The sequence below is a fragment of the Trichosurus vulpecula genome, chromosome 5 (assembly GCF_011100635.1).
Source record: "Trichosurus vulpecula isolate mTriVul1 chromosome 5, mTriVul1.pri, whole genome shotgun sequence".
NCBI classification, from domain to species: Eukaryota; Metazoa; Chordata; class Mammalia; order Diprotodontia; family Phalangeridae; genus Trichosurus; species Trichosurus vulpecula.
Window position 1 is genome coordinate 209,536,051 of NC_050577.1, and position 15,284 is coordinate 209,551,334.

The following is a 15,284-nucleotide window of genomic DNA, read 5'->3' on the forward strand; positions in this document are numbered from 1 at the left end:
TAGAAAGGAGTATCTGCATAAAGGGACACCAACTAGCAGACTAATAATATTAATAGGTAACATTTATGCAGTGCTTACAATAAATACTATGTGCCAGGCATTGTGCTAAGTACTTTATAATTAAGTCTCTCATTTGATCCTCACAACAACCCCAGGAGGTAGGTGCTATTATTATTCCCATTTCACAGAAGAGGAAACTGAGGCAAACGGGTTAAATGGCATGCTCAGAGTCACACAGCTAGTAAGTGTCTGAGACTGGATTTTACCTAGGACTTGCTTCCTCCAGGTCTGACAAACTCTATCATTGAACCACCCAGGGGTCTTATGACTATTAATCCTGGCAAGTGGTGATGAGATCCTGGACTGGGGCATGGAATTATAAGGGGTGGTCATGTAGGTTTTAACAGTAATCCAAATTTAGAGTCATTTTGGCTCTGTACGGTTCGGTATAAAGTTCAGTTCACAATATTTCTTTTGAAAAGATAAATATTGTAAGCTAATGATTCCAGTTATTAATATTCTAATTCGTAATATAAGGACAGATAGGTGGTGCAGTGAATAGAGCATGTTGTTTACTTTGTAATGAAAGTTATGTCTAAAAAACTAAATTTCAGGACTTCGGTAGTATAACAAGGGAAGGAATAAAAGCAACAATTTGTAGTTTTCCTAGAGTGGGCATTTTCAGTGTAAGGGGTTGGAGGAATTAGGGTTATAATGATTAAGTTGATGAATTAGCTTTTTAAATTCTTAATGAGAAAACAAGACTTGTTAACATAACTTGAATACATTTTTCGGGTCAAATTCCAAATTTGCAGCCCCTTCAAGGTTCTGTCTTTGGAGATTCGGAAGTTTAACTCGTCTTCCGCAAATCATTGAGTTTTATTTCCTCAGAACGCTACAAGGAATCACTCCGAGGGGAAAGTCCTGACGCCTCCGGTCTGGGTGAATTCCTGCCAAAGCTCCACCTTTCTCCGGCGGCAAGCCTGGCCCAGTACAGACTACTGCAGGAGTCTGCTTGTCTCCAGGGCTGAAACTGCCGCAGCACAACTTCCCTGGTAGCTCGTTTCTGAGGTCTTCTGGCCTGTCCTGAATTGGGACCTCAGGCTACGAGACCTTAATAAACCGCCCGCGAGGACAATCTCCTCCTGACCTTGTAGGTCCCTGGGGCTTTCCCGGTCATGTGCTCTCCTCCCCGGGAGCTGGCGCGCATGGTAGCAGGGGCCTCCGCGGCCTCTCCGAGGGCAGGCGCCACCGAGCAGTCCACAACGTGCTGCAGCTGCGGCAAAAGGCCCCAACATGCCACCCATTTCAAGCATGGGCCCTGCGCACACTCGCTTCCCCTCCCTCCGCCCGCCGCCAGACGCAAGAAGGCGGTGCCGACTGAGTCACCGATCACATGAACGCGCGGAAAGCAGAGGAAGCGGGAGGGGCTGCCGCTGGGGCTGCCACCGGGAGTGGAAATTTTCCGCAGGCCTTGCCTTGCCAGCCAGGCCCCACCCACTCCTCTAACGTCCCCGCCCTTCCGCCTCTGCCCCGCTCCTCTTTCTCGCCCCGCCCCGCCCCATCCTGCTTCACGGTCCGGGCTTGCGGACTCCTGCGCCAGGAAGCCTCCGCTTTCTTTGAACGAGCCTTTATTCTCGGTTCTTGGCGGTGCGGTGAGGCCTGCCTCTGGCCGTAGCGAGTGACGGCTGGGGAGCCGAGCGTTGCACTTCAGAGTGTCCGGGTCTCTTAATTGATCCCTGGGGAGGGGGACACTGTTGGAGAAACTGAAAAGATGATCCAAAATGCGTTTTTTTTTTACCTGATCTGCTTTTAGTACATGTGTTCTTTAAAGTTTAGTCACTGACATTCTGGCGGTTTGATACTATAGTGCAAATTAATTAACCTTTCAGTGTCCCAGATAACGAGATTTCAGAGCAGCAGCAGATCAGTACCTAGGACTAAATAACCTCTCCCCGCAGGAAGTTTCCTATACCAATGAGCTCAGGTCTCAAACAGGAAAATAATGGAGCTTCTTCTCCTACCCTTTAATAATAATCGTTATCCCAATTTATTTTCTGTCTGTAAGAATTCCCTAGGACAGAAACATTTTTGACCCACGCTATCATTACATCATAAGATACTGAAATACACATTTGGATTTTATGCAAAACTCAATTCAAAACAAAACAAAAACGAATAGATTTTAACAGGGAGGTTAAACAAACTTCCCAGGGTGTCACAGCAAAGAGTGGACCACAGAGGCCTTGGAAGACCACCTGGAGTTCACTTGGGCTGGGATGCAGCAGTCTAACTTGGGCAAAAGTCCGAGTGACTTCAGCCAAAGCAGTGGGAGTTTTACCTGAGTAAGGAAGTCAGATTCAAACCATATTTATACATGGTTTCCTTTTAGGGAACAAGAATTGCAGGTATGTTAATGATAATAAAACTCTACTCCTAGTTTCTGGCCTTAGGCAAAGAAAGATCCAGAAGTGACTAGCAAAACCAAAAATGTGATTTTCTTGTGGAATAGGCTCAGCTTCAGGAAAAGCAAAGTAGGGTAGGGAGAAGGCTGTCATGGTACTGCTGTCATTTCTCTTTTAACAAATGAAAAGGTAAACCATGACATGCCAGATCAATCTTCCTTGGTAGGAGAAAAGAGTTGGGAAAGTTATGGGGGTGGGGAGACATAATGCAAGTTAAGAGAAATTACAGATTAGCTGTAGTGTTCTTTAGGAGTTTAGCTGGAGATAAAGCTAAAAAAGGTAGGTGAGAGGCAGATTGTATTAGGCCTTGAATGCCAGTATGAAGTAAGTAATAAGGAGCCACTGAAAATAATGAACAAAGCAATGGAATCATGCTATGGCTTCTTTTTTAAGGAAAGTGAATCTTGTTTTTAAAAAGAAGAAGGTGGTAGGAGAATTTGAGAAAAAAATTTTAATGAGGTGAGGAAGAAAAGTACACCTTTTTTTATCAGAACAGCTCAAAATAAAGTTACTTTCAATACTTTAGTAAGAACAACAAAATGACTAAAATGGAGTTTTGCTCAAGAGGATATTCCAAAAACAAGTTGCAAGGGCAACATTTTTGTGATGTGGATAAGGTAAGTTTTTCTAATTCCTATCTTACTGCTATTTGTTCAATGGCATGAAAAGTATGAAACATACTCCCTTTTGTTTTCCTATAAGTTGTTTTTGAGTGTTCAGCACATGATACACATTGACAATAAAAATGAGGATCTCTCCTGCAGATATTTAGCTCTTCTATTCTTTCTCCCTTCAAAGAGAAACCAAAAATTAGTTCTTAGCCTGTATTAGAAGCTACTTAGTAATCTGAATTCCCAACAATTATAAGAATTGGTCTGATGCCCTGCCTCTCTGCAAAGTGATAATAAGAAAAAAGTCCTGGAGCAGAGAGGGAAGGAATTTACACTGTATCATGAAATAAGATGTCCCTTGCACTTACAAGAACTGCTTAAAAAAGAGGTGAAATAATTTCTTGTTTGCCTTGAGAGACTTACAAAGCAAGGGTAGCAGGGATTGTAGCCCAGGGAGTGTTCAAAGGTGGGCCTGTAGAGCTCCCCTAGCAACTGAGAACTTCTGTGGCTCAGCACCGGAAGACTTTGCAATTTAAGAAATCATCTCTATACTGGCCTTGAAGCAGGAAGAGGTAATGACTCAGTGCACCTTAAAAAGGGAATGATCCACCCTCTGCCTTTCTTTTCCTTCTAACTCAACATGTGGCAAGTGGTTCTCTCTCTCTCTTACCCCACCCTTTCCCATGAGGGGTGGAGAAAGCAACTAGTACTCTTTCTCCTGCCTTAGCAGAAATGGCAACTTCAAGCATGTGGCATCTAGAGCAAGGGGCCTCAACAAGAACAGATGAGCCTGGGCCTTGGATGCCCCCCCCCACCCCTGCCACTTTCTGCTTTGTTTCTTATGATCTTCAGTGCCAGCCATGAAGGCATCCTTGTGAGTTCAATAGGGCTGGAGATGCTGGGTCCCTTAGCCATCACTGACTGGCTCTTAAAGAGGAGGCCCCAGCTTCTCCAATAAAGCGACCAGCATCAGGAGGATGAGACCAAATCCTGATTTGACCCGAAAGATGGCATGGACCTGGGGAAAGTTTGTTTAGGCTGTGCAAAATCAAGGTAGAATCTAAAATGCAAACTTAGCAATCCCACTTTGTGTCACATACTTAATATCTTATACTCTCCCAAGAGAGTATATCAGTGGTTACTAGATCCTGTTTCTAGTCTGGGTAGGAACCCAGTTTTGACTCTAAGAACTCAGGGGCATAACTCATTTCTGCCTTCCTGCTCCAAGACATCTGATAGTTCCAAGTTCCTTCTCAGTCCTAAGAGGGAAACTGTCCCAGTGAAGTACAGATTCCAAGTTCTCAAACCCTTACACTAAACTTTTAAGTTCCTTGATGGCAGGAACAGCATTAACAAATAAATGGAAAAAAATTAAGTGATTACTATTGTGTTATCAATCTTTGTCATTAAGGAGCTAATATTCCATCAGAGAGAGCTTACACATATTTAGGGGTGGTGGCCAGGGGGATGTTTTGGAAAGTCACAAGGACAGTAAATAAAGCCATAAGGGAGTAGGTTGACACCCTTTCCAGTAGGAATAACAATACTGATTTGATTAAAGTTCCAGCACTGGAAAAGGGTAAGATGGAGGTATATGAGGCAGCTGGCAAGAAGATATCTGGGGATAAAAATGAAACATGGCTGGAGCTAGCCAAAATATAGCAAGCCACATGAGGCATTAACTAGGATGTAGGAGGGGACTGGGGTCAAAGCAGGAGTTCTGGAGCTGAAAGGGTCAAGACCTACTGGACAAGTCCTCTGATCTAGGCGTCAAGATAGCTAGCAAGGCCACAGCAAAAGCTTCTCTGTAGCTTTGTATCCTGTACATCCTTACACATGATAGGTATCCAATAAATGTTTCTTGAATGGAGTGAATGAATTCTCACAGCAATGCAATCTTTCTCAGTCTCAGAAGAAAAGGAGGAACGGTTTATTTGACTCTACAAGGTCCTTTCAGGGCAGCTAGGTATCACAGTGGATAAGAGTGCTGGCCTCTGAAGTCAGGAAGACTAAGTCCTTCCTGAGTTCAAATCCAACCTTGGGTACTTATTAGCTCTGTGACCCTGAGCAAGTCACTTAACCCTGCTTGCCTCAGTTTCCTCATCTCTAAAATGAACTGGAGAAGGAAATGCCAAATGACCCTAGTATCCTTGCCAAGAAAACCCCACAAGAGGTTAGGAAGAGTTGGTGATGACTGAACAAGACAAAAGGTCCCTTCCAGCTCTAAATCCTACGATCATAATCCCAGAAATGCCTTAGTAATAATAGACACTTTTTATGTACATTATTTCATTTCAGTCTTACAACAACCCAGTGAGGTGGGTTATGCCCATTTTGTAAATGAGAAAATTGAGGCTCAGACAGGTTGAGTGACTTGCCCATGGTCACAGTGTCAGAAGCAGGATTTGGATCCAGGTCCATCATTCTTTCTACTACATCAGACTGTCTCTCCACTGAGAAAAAACTAAAAATGCTCAGATTTCAATACAGAATAGTCAAATGTCATAGTATGATGAAGAACCAGTGCAAGAAACTACAGAAGTCAGTGAATGTACCTCTCAATAGGCATGGATAATGAATTGGCAAATTATTTTATTGAAATAAAGGAACTCATTAAATATCCCTCAAATGAATCAAGTGTTTATACAAAATTCTTAAACCTTGTAAAAAACAGCCAATAAAACAAAGTTAGTGCTTAAGATTGAAATATAATGTCCAAAATGATTCTGATTTCTAAGTGAAGAGAATATATCAGCATCAAATGTATTCATATGTGTGTGTTCACTTAATACATCTGTTAAGTCAAAAATAAGATCATGGAATAAGTGTTGCCTTTGTGCATTACAAACACATTTGACACACACAGAGAAAGATAAACACTTTTTATTAACAGCATAAAACTGGCATTTACTATACTTTAATATTTCAGCATATCCATCTACATGGGTAATTTCCCCAGGGATGCAGTATAACCCTTCAAATATCCTATTCATTTCTTATCCAGGTTCTCCCAATTTCAGACCCAGTACTGAGTAAGAGAAGTAGTAAGATGATTGGATTTGGTAAATTTGCGGCACTTTCAATGATCCCAAGCTATTCTGTGATAGAACTTCTATTTTTACACATTCCATTTGAAACTGCTGACTACCATCTCTTCTTAGATATTTATTTCTCTGTGTGTTTTTGTAACACTGATCTTTTTTAGTTCTCCAGCCTGCTTGACTGCTCCTCAGGCTCTATCACTAGAGGCTCTGTCCTGGGCCCTCTACTCTAGTCACCCAGGGTCACAACCTCAGTTGTTATCCCTAACTCTTCATTCTCAGTCACTCCAGACAGTTGCCAATATTGTCATTTCTTCCTCCACAATATCTCTCACAGTCCCTTCTCTCCTTTTCAGCCTGTCATTACCACTCACTTGGACTATTGTAATAGCTTCTAATTGGTCTTCCTGCTGCAAGTTTCTCCCCACTCCAATCTATTCACCACCCATTGCCAGAGTTATTTTTCCTGAAGCATAGGTCTGACCATGTCATCCCCCGAACTCAGCAAACTCCAGAGGTTCCTTATCCCCATTAGGATCAAATAGAAACTCTTTTATCTAGCATTTAAAACCCTTTACAAACTTATCTCATTCTACTTTTCTAGTCTTTTTACACATTATTTTTCTCCATACATTCCAGAGTTCTATTGCCTTATTTGCTGTCCCTCGTACATGATACTCCCATCTCTGTGCCTTTGCATAGGTACTCCTATGGTAGGAATGCTCTCCCTCATCAAACTCCCTTTAAGACTTAGCTCAAGCACCACTTTCTGCATAAGGTTCTTCCTGTTTCCCCCAGCAGTTAGTGCTTTCCTCAGAAAAGTTACCTCTTACATGTTTTGTGTGTCTTTTCCATGAACCTGTTATCTTGGGGTTTGGGGGCTAGATTTTCCCTCCCATTTATTTATCATTTTTTTCAAAGTTGGGACAAGTAACTTTGTTTTATATAGTATTCATTTATGATTTCTTGAAATAGCTCTGAAAAAACAGGCCTTGCAAAATTGCCTTTAAACCCAAATCACTCTGGCTTTCATTGATTGGCCAGTAATAGGTCCAGCCCAAACCTCTTACTTACTGTTTGAGTTTTGATGGCTCTAAGTGAGTATAAACAGTAATTATTTTCCATTCTGGCCAGAAATTCTGAGGGTCTCACCCTTCTAGGCTGATTCTTTTGTGATGACAAAATAGGCCATATTTTGGATCAGTTCTTACTAACACCTTAATCACTGACTGGGCGTCGCCTCAGACAAACTGAGACCTGGGAAATACCTTAGCTTAAAAAGGCTGAGCTGCCTAGCTGCCCCTTTTCCACTGCATCCTAGGCCATCACCAGTCGTCTCTGGGTGACCAAAAAAGAGACATGTAGGCTTCAACATATTACCAAAGGTGGCTTGAACAAAATGTGAAGCAGTGTAGTACAATAGAAAAGAAAGCTAGATTTAGAAACAGAGGGCCTGGATTCAAATCTTAGCTCTGCTATTTATTAATAGATTTCTCATCCATTAAATGAGGAGGTTGGACTAGATAGCACCTAAATTCTTTCTAGCTCTAAATCTGTGATCTTATGATTAGGAGAGAAAATATCAATCCAGGAAATGTGTGATGGAAAAATTAGGTGGGTCAATCATGAAAACAAGTGCAAGTGATGACAGATGGATAGCCCAAGTGGTGTACGGGTGCCCAAAAAACAGAGAGGAAGAGTATAGCATTTTGTGTCATTTAATTTTTTCTGTGTCATTAATATATTTGTGCTGCTTAGGGTGTCAACTTCAAAATATAAATTAACATTATATTTAAATGTTTGGGGCTCACAAACCACCCAGAAAATTGTTTAATAATAGCCACATTTTAAAAAAATTAAAATTAGTAGTCAACATGCATTTGTTAAGTGCTTACTATGTGTCAGGCACTGTGCTAAGTGTACAAACAGCAGCAAAAAGGAAGGCAGTCCCAACCCTTAAGGAACTTACATTCTAATGGGGGAAGACTAATTATAAAAGGAGGATGAAAGTAGGATGGGGTATGGGGAAAGAGGAAGGTACCTTGAGTGGGGTAGGCCAATGGAGAAGTCTCAAGTGCAGCCCCAGAGAAATGAAGAGATGGCTGGCCAGCACTCTCCTTAAACAGACTTTCTGAGAGGAGTCACCCAATCAGAAGGAGAGGCCTCTGGGAGGAAAGTTCTGAGGTGAAAATTTAAGGACAAAAGTGATCTTCCAGGATGAAGAGGTTTCTGGGACATAATGGAGAGGTTCAGTGAGCAGCTTGATACAAAATGAATAAAACTGTTTAGAAGGCAGTGGACTAGATAATCTCTAAGGTTTATTCCAAATCTAAATCCTATAATCCTCAGAGGCAGCATGTTACAGTGAAATGAAGACTGATCTTTAAGTCAAAATACCTGAGTATGAATGCTAGCTCTGACATGCCAGCTATGTGGCCTCAGAAAATTCACTTGGCTTTTTTTGTACCTTGATTCCATCATATGTAAATCGAGGATAAAACAACTTTCACTTTGAATCTCATAGGTATATTGTGAAGAAACATTGTCAATCTTTAGGAACTAAAGAAATGTTTTGATAACAATAAAACTTTTGCCAATAAGAACTATGATCTTAAGAATATCACTGATTGCTGTTTTACCCTATTTATTTTTTGTATGGAGGAAAAAACAGACTTCAAGAATTTCATTGTCAAGGAAAAGCAAGACAAGGCATAGAACTGCAAAGGCTTCCTTTATGACAAGCCAGACAATCCAAAACAAGAAAACCAAAGAGATATTATCCCTATTTTTCTTTAGTGTGACAATGAGAACTTTATACCTTACATAGCAACAAGTGAACATCAAAACAAAGGGGTAGTTCAACAGGGCAACATTCCAAAAATACTTATTTGGTGCTTATGGAATAGCTAGTTTTGTTCTTGGGCTGTAAGTTACAGGAAAAAGATTACCTGACACTTTCTACAGTACTTTCCTGGCAAATCTGTGAGGTAGGTGATGAAGGTATTATCTCCATCCTACAGATAAGGAAACTAAGGCTTATATAAATTATCTTACTTGGTCACTATCACACAGTGAGCAGAGCCAGGATCTAAACACAAATCTTGATTCCAGGTTCAGCATTCTTTCCTACAAGTACCACCCTCTTCAATTTTTGCCTATCACAGTGCCTGGAACCTAGTAAATACTTAATAAATGATTGTGGACTGATTTGTTGACTTTGAGGAATTTATTCTTTAATAGAGAAGACTAGCTTGTAAAGAATAAAATTAACATTTGTAAATACAGATAAATCCAAAATTATGAGAGTAGAGGTAGATAACCAATTAATATCACAAAAAATGAAATTGACTACATTGTAACAACTGGGATAAGATCTGTCATAGATAAAGGAGCTATTGCTGAGTCACCATCAGAGCTAAATTCAGAGCTTGTAAGAAGAAAGAATAGTAGTGAGAAAAAGATATGGTGTCCAATTAAGTACACTTAAATCTGAATTAAACAACTGAGAGGCAGTGTTGCATAGTGGATAGAATGCTGGGTCTTGAAGAATGAAGACCTGGGTTCAAGTCCCATCCTGAACACTGTGTGATCCTGGTCAAGGCCTTTAATCTGTTGGCATTCTAGGTAGCTCTCGAAGACCTTAAATTGCAGAGAATGCTAGCCTGCATAGGTAGAAGCAATTTCATTATCTAGGAGTTCCCTGTGCCAGTGAAATTACAGATACAGTCCTTATCCTTACCCATAGTGGAAAAAAAGGGAAATTTACAACAACATTGGCACCTACTATAACTATTCCTCCCAGATGTTAAAGCCATATAAATTAATTGCTACAAAAAGGAGGCCAGAAGACTCCAGAAAACAACTTAGCAAACATTTTACCTCCTTGCCAAATAGGGAGAGATGGCTGCCAAAGGTAGCACTGGATTAGAATATAAACTCATCTGTAAAATCTGAAAAAGGATGATAATTATGAACAGTAGAATCTTGTAAAGCAGAGGGAAGCAGTAGAGAGTCAACTCAGTCTAAAGAAGGCTTGGCAGGATATACAATTAAGCAAAGTCATCCCAAGGGCATTCAAGAATGAAAATAGAGAAATGGAAAAGATTTGCAAAAGTTATTACAACAAACTATTTTCTCTATCAAAGGCAGTGGAACCACCACACTTAAGACTTGAACATTACAGTCCCTGAGGTGCTTACACAGGAATTTAAAATGGCACTAAAGAAAATAAATTTGGGGAAAGCAGTTAGATCAGATCAATTAATACAAGGTACCCCAAATGTACAACATCACAAAGACCTGAGAAAACCTGTTATCTAGGGCTAGAGGCCATCAATTTGCGCAAAGCAGGTTTTTAATAAACGTTAGTTGAATATTAATTGAATTTATATCACCCCTTTTAAACCTTAAAAATGGTTTTTGTAACTCTACCTCACTTTAATTACTTGTCTCCTGTGACTCAGTTTTTGTCCACCCCTGTATCCTTTACTTACTCCTAGTCAAATAAGATGTTTTTTATTACTTTACAAAGGGAAGTAGAGGATCTTATGGCTTGGAGGGCTAGCCTAAGATTCAGTCCTAAAGTGACTTTGGCAGATAAAGATACAGAATATTTGACCTTCATACTTCTATAGTGACCAGCTGGGTTGCTGGAAATCCTGGAGAAACAGCAGGATGAAAATCTATGGATTAATTCTGTTTAAGTTTTAAAATAAACATAATGAATTTGAATTTACATCTTAGAATTATTGTGATACATACTTTTGCCAATTTATATGACAATATATTGGCATATTACTTTTGCCTTATGTTTGTTTCTAGCTGTTTGAAATCCTGAAGAACTAAATAAAGTGCGTTCTGTGAAGTGACTATTCTGGCATTGGAGTGGGTCTCCCTATAGAGATTCTAAAGTCCTCACTCCTAGTGCTGAGGCCCTTTTTTTCTGTCTCTGGAAACCTGTTGTCCCTTTGGTATTACCAATTTTTTTCAACTAAAAACAAGTACCCTTAGATGGAGATGATAGAAATTATTAGCCCCATTTTTATATATTAGAAAATTGGGACACAAAGGGTTTAAGAATCTCAGGGCGCATAGCTATCTGGAATAGAACATCTCTAGAAACTATGGCACCTGACACCTAGCCTGGTGTTTGTTTCCATATGAATGAAATGAAAGAATGGATGAATGAAAATAATTTTATGAAGCCTTTTCTATGTGCCAAGTGTGGTGCTAACTGCTATGGATACAACAGAAGCATAGACAGTTCCTGACCATAAGAAATTTATAGTCTAATGAGGGAGCCAATACACATATGAGAGTTGTGACTAGAGAGAGGAATTTTGGTTCCAGGGATGGCTAAGTGGGGCCATGGAGAAGTAGATTGACATATTCCTTTTAGGAGCAATGGCAGAATAGATTTGATCTTGGTTCTAGATCTGACAGGGGCAGCTAGGTGGCCCAGTGCATAGAGTGATATGCCCCTTTAGTCAGGAAAACTCATCTTCCTAAGTTCAAATCTGGCCTCAGACACTAACTGTGTGACCCTGGGCAAGTCACTTAACCACGTTTGCCTCAGTTTCCTTATCCATAAAATGAGCTGGAGAAGGAAATGGCAAACTACTCTAGAATCTTTGCCAAGGTAACCTCAAATGGAGTCACAAAGAGTCAAACATGACTGAAGAAAAACTAGATGTAATAGGGAGGAGGTGGAAGAGTATATGCAATAAAGGCAAGGCAGTAATCGGAATAAGGCTGGACACAGGGAAATAAAGTGAAGTGTGCCTGGGCTGTACCAGAAATAGTGGTAAATCACAAGCCTTCTGACTTCTGGGTACTGGGTCCCTATCAGTTGAGTGTACACTGAGAAAATCCTCAATGTATCAGGCCAAATGTATTGAACCAAATGGGAATTAGACATAATTTTAAAAGTCATCCTAAAGAATGACTTTTAAAGAATTTCAATGTTAAATAAATAAATTTAAATTTTAAAAAAAAGAGAGAGGAAAAAAAAGAAAAAAAAGAATAACTGTTCACATAAAGTAGAGAACAGTTAGTCCCAGCATTAGGAAATATCTTGAGCCTTACACTTCTTCATCAGAGAGAACTGAATTAACACTATCCAAGAAAGATAGTACATAGGTTATTTCTAAAAAAATGCTTGAGAATTTTGCTTGATAACTTATCCGTTTAAATTCAGTAAATTCATTTACTGAGCCTGGCCCTTATTTAGGGGAAAACATTTTTTTTTTTTGGCTAGGACATTAGAGGTGATAAGCTTTATCTTGAGTTTGCTCGGAAATTAGATAAAATTGTAGTGCTTCTGACCAGATACACTTTGGTACTCATTGGTTAAGTTTGCTAGAAATCAAGTTATTATACACTGCACCATGCACTCTAGCATAATGTCAGCTAGAGTCAGATACTCTAGACCTCAATGTTAGAATACCTGAATAAGTACGTGTGCCTCAAAATGACCCTGTTAAAATCATGAATCATAATGTCAAGGAAAAAAGTTCCCCAACTCGCAGCCCAACTTACATGTGTTCATGATCTCGAAAAAGACTAAAAGGGCAAAGCTATACAGCTTCTGTATGTATGCAAATGATTCCGGACTCTAAGATGTGTTGCAATGGAATCAACAGGAAGTCAAAACAGAATAGCTAACATCTGTGAAGCTTCATCACACTTAAGACATACAGCATAAGATTTTAGTGGGAATGACCTTTGAAAATCCCAGCATTTTACAAATGAGAAAACTAAGGCCAAAGGAAGCTAAATGACTTGCCCAAAGTCATATAGTGACTTTTTGGTCACATAGTGATGTAAGCAGTTAAGAGCTAGGATTTGAAACCAGATCTCCATCACTTTTTTCGCATCAGATTTCAGCCTAGAACGCTTTTCCTAATGTCACCTCCACACCATAGTGAGGTACTAGGAACAGGATTTTAGCAGAAGACTCATATGAAACAATGAGAAATCAAAACCATGTATAATAAAATACTGAATTAAGTTGTAATAATAATTCACATTTAAATAGTACTTTAAGATTTGTATAAAGGTAAGGCGATTGAGTAAATCAAACAAGTCACCCCACCCCATTTAAAGTAAAGTGATAAAAGATGCTTGATCTCAATCAGAAGCCAGTGTGAAAAGTCTTTGGAAGCTATTGGATGAAGCAAAATGACTGAAAAATCTGTTCTAATTTGTGGAAGGATTTGCTGAAACAGCCTGGAGAGATAGCTTTTTGGCAGACTTCTGAGAAGGAACTGCCTGGGGGAGGAGAAGGTTCTGCCTAGGTCGGCTTCCCAAACCCCTTCCCCCAGTCCAAGGACCTTTTGAGCTTTGAAGGATCCCAAGTATGCTGGGCTTTTCCCATTGCCCCACAGTGTCCTAGTGGCAACCCTGAAACATCTGATGGCAGTGTCTGCTTTGTTTCTACAAGGAGCCCAATGAAGAAGCTGCACCATACTCGAAGGAAATTTCTTGAGCACCCAGGAATGAAAGAGGACTTCCAGCATCCAGTAGCTATGAGTTACCCCTTTGCCAAATATACCCTCTGACTGAGCCCACTTTTTCCCAGGCTGTATATGTGTTTGTAGGAAAGTGTGTCACAGACTTCTGAGGTGGGAATATTTTATTGCAATTATTCTTACTGAACCACCCCTTTCTAAAAGTAAATACCCTTTTCTGAAAGCTGCTTAAATGAAGCCAGCTGACTAAAATGATTCTTAAATGATAATCTTTCGGGGAGTGCACTGGTGGGGAATAAAGTTGAGGACATTAGAGAATAATGGAGTCAGGAGTAGCCATTGAACCCTGAAGGGGAGAGGTAGACTTACTTTAGGACCTAAGACTCATCTGTGAAGATGGGAATTGAAATAAGGATCCTGAAAACACGTATCAACTACATTTACAAAGTCCTTTGCTAGAACAATTTCGTTATTCCAGTTTTACAGATTAGAAAGTTGAGACCCCTAGTCTTAAGCAGAATTTGAAACAAAAATCTGAATTTGTGTCCAAAGTTCCTTCCACTACTTCAACTGCCTCTCTGTATGGACAATATCTGTAGTTTATTGAAGTTTATTGAAGGGAGACATCAAAGTAGGGTAGATGTTATAGTGGAGAAAGAACTTACCCTCTGGCATAAACAAAAGTCCTGAAGCAGGAGGGGAGCATGGGGTTTGTGGGGGACCATAAGGAGACTTTTGGAGTCAGGGAAATATACTAACAGAAGGGAAAATCATACTATCTTCTGATGTCTTTCCCTTACTTCCACATCTATTGCAAGAGATAAAGCTTTGAAAGACTACAAAGGATTGATAGTCCCCTGAGCTACCAAAATAGAAAGTTACACATATCTCCTTAAAAGAAAAAAAAAAATCTTTTCATACCCACCTTTCTGTGCTCTACCTAGCTTCCCAAGGTTCAGAGAGAAAGAGCAACTGGTCAGATCATCCTAAGTGGTCTTATCTTTCAACATTGAGAATCTTGACCTTCTGGTTCCAAAATGCAGGTGCCTGTGGGGGTTTGTGCCTTAGTAAGACCATTATAAAGAAAAGGGGGTCAGGTAGAGCTGATTATTAAGGAAGAAAAACATCCCAGTCTAACATTCCAACAAACCCAGTAAAAAACAAAAAAGAAAACTTTAAATGGAAGGAAAAGGTTGGGGAGAGGGGAAAAGAGGTAATAAGTTAACAAACAAAAGTATGATGACATACTTCAGAGAATGGACTGAGGAGAAGTCCTCAGGTACCCAGAAGACACCTTGTCCAGGTTTCTAATTTGTTAGTCCAGTTCTTACTCTTGCTCCTCTGCTCTCTCCTCCTCCCCCAGCCCCAATCCAGAGGAACCAGTATGTGTCTATGTCTTATAACGTCCTAGGAGGTGGTGGAAAGCTGCTCCTAGAGACCTGGAAGAAAGGGGATTTGGAGAACAGTAGAAAGGAACTGAATTTGGGTCGAAATTAACTATCAATGGGAAGTGTTTGGGGGTAATTTATTTCGATTCTGCGAAGGAAGCTAGTGGAGCCCCGGGTCACAGAGCTCCTGTCAGAAGAATGAACCGTGACATACATAGAAAAGGTAAGGGAACAGAAGGGCTGGCCGCCCCAGAGAGAAGAGAGGAGCAGAGGCCCAAAGAGGTAGAGGGTTGTTGTAAGGGGTGGCCAG